This window comes from Balaenoptera physalus, assembly GCF_965194825.1.
Source record: "Balaenoptera physalus genome assembly, chromosome: 2".
NCBI classification, from domain to species: Eukaryota; Metazoa; Chordata; class Mammalia; order Artiodactyla; family Balaenopteridae; genus Balaenoptera; species Balaenoptera physalus.
The window spans coordinates 31,475,827-31,479,478 of record NC_138883.1 but is presented as its reverse complement, the minus strand read 5'-3'; positions in this window follow the sequence as shown (position 1 = coordinate 31,479,478).

Here is a 3,652-nt window from a genome sequence, read left to right as displayed (position 1 = left end):
ACACTGGTTTTCACCAAAGTTTGAATCTGGGTTCTTCTACAAGAGTGTGCTGCTTGTGTGAATGTCATCCACCTTGAACACCTCCAGAAGACACAGGTGGGCAATCACTGGAGCTCATCATGCAGACTTCCCAACAGATCTGACTCTGGCAGCACACAGTTCGGTTCCTGGGAGTTACTACTCTGTATCAATGCTGGGTACCCATCCCAGACACATACTAAGGTAAATGGACTTCTGCTTAGAGGGAAGACTTGTATAACCAACTCTTAATTTATATTTGCACATAACGTTAAAACTACAGTGTTCTATTAATGGCAATATTATCACTTTGTAATGTAGGCCATAGAAAATTGTAAATGCTGTTATTACACAAATACAATATAAATATTCTTGAAGACCTGGGAACTTGCTGCAGCATCACTCTTGGCCACTCTGCAGATGTTCAGAAGCTGTACCACTTAGTGTGACTTAGTAGAAACACTCAAAATATGTTTGGGAGCCATTTTTACACACAATGCTGTGATTTCTGCCCCCCTCCCCCCCACCCCAGAACACTTGGCAATGTCTGGAGACATTTTTTATTGTCACGACTAGAGGCTGGTTTGCTACTGCTACTGGCATCTAGAGATGCTGCTAAACGTCTTACAAGACAGCCCCCTCACGACACAAAATTATTCATCCCAAAATATCAAGAGGGCTGAGGCTCAAACTCTGATCTACACTGACACAAAAAGGATAAACACGTTGATAAAAATTTTTATGTGATGCAGCTGAGCAAATGCAATCAGGTTCAATCATAGAAGGGGAGAAAATTTGTTATTAGAACTCAGCCATCTCTATGTCCTTCAGCTTTTGGGCGTCAGTTTTGCTCAAGCCTCCAGATTACAGGTGGAAAGTCACCCTCAGTATTTCCTGTGGGTTTCTGGGTGGCTTTTGTTTTAGCAGCGGGCTGTTGATGCTATTTGCATTTTTTCACTGCTACTACCTGTTCCAAACTGTTGCTTTCAACTCCTGCATCTGCTGCCCGCCTCCCCGGGCCCATTCCTCTTTCTCACTCTCCTCAAATCCTGACAAAACACCTCTTACATGTGCTTATTATAGGTTGCAAACTATTGCTGATGGTTCAGGGTTATTTGTACATTTCTCAAGTCTTCCTCACCACAGGAAATTTCCTCCTGGCCATGATCTTACATAGGGTTTCACTATCCCATCCAGATGTCACTCTCTCATGCCCTGCTCATCTCTTTCAGGTGCCTTATGCTGTCTCTTGAGCGGCCAGCTAAAAACTCACAGATTCCTATTTCTTTAGTACACAAAGTAATTTGGCCTTCTTTGTTTCACTTGCTTCTTCTCTTGCCCTGGGTCGGGTGGAAGTGGGATTAATCAAATAAGAACATCAAAGCATTTTCCTAGACAAATAACAACAATAATAAAAAACCCGTATCCCATGGGCTGAAGGCAAAATTGTAAGTACTGTTTTTTTGTTTTTATTTATTTATTTATTTTATTATTGGCTGCGTTGGGTCTTTGCTGCTGCACGTGGGCTTTCTCTACTTGCGGAGCGCGGGCTTTCTCTACTTGCGGCGAGCGGGGGTTATTCCTCGTTGCGGTGCGCGGGCTTCTCATTGTGGTGGCTTCTTTGTTGCGGAGCACAGGCTCTAGGCGCACGGGCTTCAGTAGTTGTGGGTCGCGGGCTCTAGAGCGCAAGCTCAGTAGTTGTGGTGCAAGGGCTTAGTTGCTTCGCAGCATGTGGGATCTTCCAGGACCAGGGCTCGAACCCATGTCCCCCTGCATTGGCAGGCGGATTCTTAAACACTGCGCCACCAGGGAAGTCAGTAAGTACTGTTTTACATAGAATTTTTTTTTTCTTCGCTTTCCAACAGACTGGGGAGAAACAATGTGATGTAGCTACTAAGAACAGTGGGCACTGGAGTTGACCATCAAGGATTTGAATCTTGGCGCTACCATTTTTTGTCTGTGTGACCTTGGGCAAGTTACTAACCTCTCTGTCCCTTAGTTTCCTCACTATTACAATGGAGAAAATAATAGTACCAACCTCATAGAGCTGTTGTGAGACTTGAAAAGTTAGTGCATGCGAAGTACTTTAGTTCAGTGGCTGACACAGGGAAGCTACTCAACAAACGGTGAGTATTGAAGAGTGGGGTATATAAGCAGACTTCTCACGTAAGAGAGAAAGCGTGCAATAAGCACATTCCTATAGAGGGCTGAGTGTACTAAGCTATAGGGGTTCAAAGAAGACAAAGGGCTTCTGCCCTTAGAGAACGCCCAGTTTCCTGGGAAAGACGGAGCAGTAAACAGATAACTATAACTCAATGTGACAGGGCTACAGCAGAAGTCTGTTTATACTTGGCAAAGGATTTTTACTTAGCAGTGACCGTGACACTGTTGCTGTGGATAGATGTTAGTTTCTATCTAACTGGAGAATCACAATGCATATTACATTCTCCTTGTAGTGAGAGAGAGTTAAGTAGAGTGTCCCTGGTTATCTGAGTTTGGCCAGTCCCTCTGTCAAAATCCACAGCTTAAGGAACCAAGATGTGTCTCCGTTCTGTCTTTGCTTCTGGGCTCCCCTCTCCATGGGTAGCATTGGAGGGGGCTTCACACCCCGAGGTGTTCTGCCTCTTGATTAAGAGTCTGGGGCTCAGCAGCATCTTAGAATGCATACAGGAGCCAGCTATCTGTCCTGATCCTCTAGGAGATTAATCATGCCGTGTCTAAAAAGAGCCTAAATTATTAGCTAGACCATTAAATGTGCCAGTTTTAAGTGACTTAAATCACTTGTCAGACTTTATTGTTTTTAATTGTTTATATTGCGAGTACATGTCCTGAGTAAGCACATTTCCAAATAGCAATGATGATGGAAATGTAACAAGCATAATTCTTCATATGATTTCAAGCACCTTTTCATCCCATGATCCCCCCAACCTCCAAAATATACCATGGCCTAGGGTGAGGTACAGAAACTCTCTGGGCTATTGTTTTGCTAATTAAAGTCAATGAAAACTTAGATTTTTAAATATTTATAGAGAATATTGGGAGTACCTTGAATGTCACAAAGCAAGAAGGGATATCGTTATTAAATAGCATAAAATTAAAGTCAAATGGGAAAAAAATCAAAGTTGGATTGATTTCTCACACCTGACCAGGATAAATTCTAAGTAGATATAATATTTAAATGTCTAAAATGAAACCGTCTTCTCTTTTAGAAGAAGCTAAAAGAGAGTTATTCACTATAGAGTGGGGAAGGCCTTTCTCATTGTGACACTAAATCCAGAGCCATAAAAGAAAAGCTTATATAGTTAATCTCATAAAATAAAAATTTTCTGCATAGAAAAACCATAAGCAAATTTGAAAGACAAATGACAAACTGGAATGGAAATATTTGCGGCTCTATTACAGACCAAAGACTAATTTTCCTTAGCATATGAACTCGTACAAATCAGAAAGGAAAAGACCAACAGTGCAATAGGAAAATGGGCAAAGAGTATGAACAGGCAGGGCCTGGAAGAGAAAGCACAAATGAAAGTGATTCAGCCTCACTCACAATAGAATAAATTTTAAATTACACTGAGATATCCATTTTCAATGATCAAATTAGCAAAGACCCAAAAGCCTGATACCAATTTCTGTT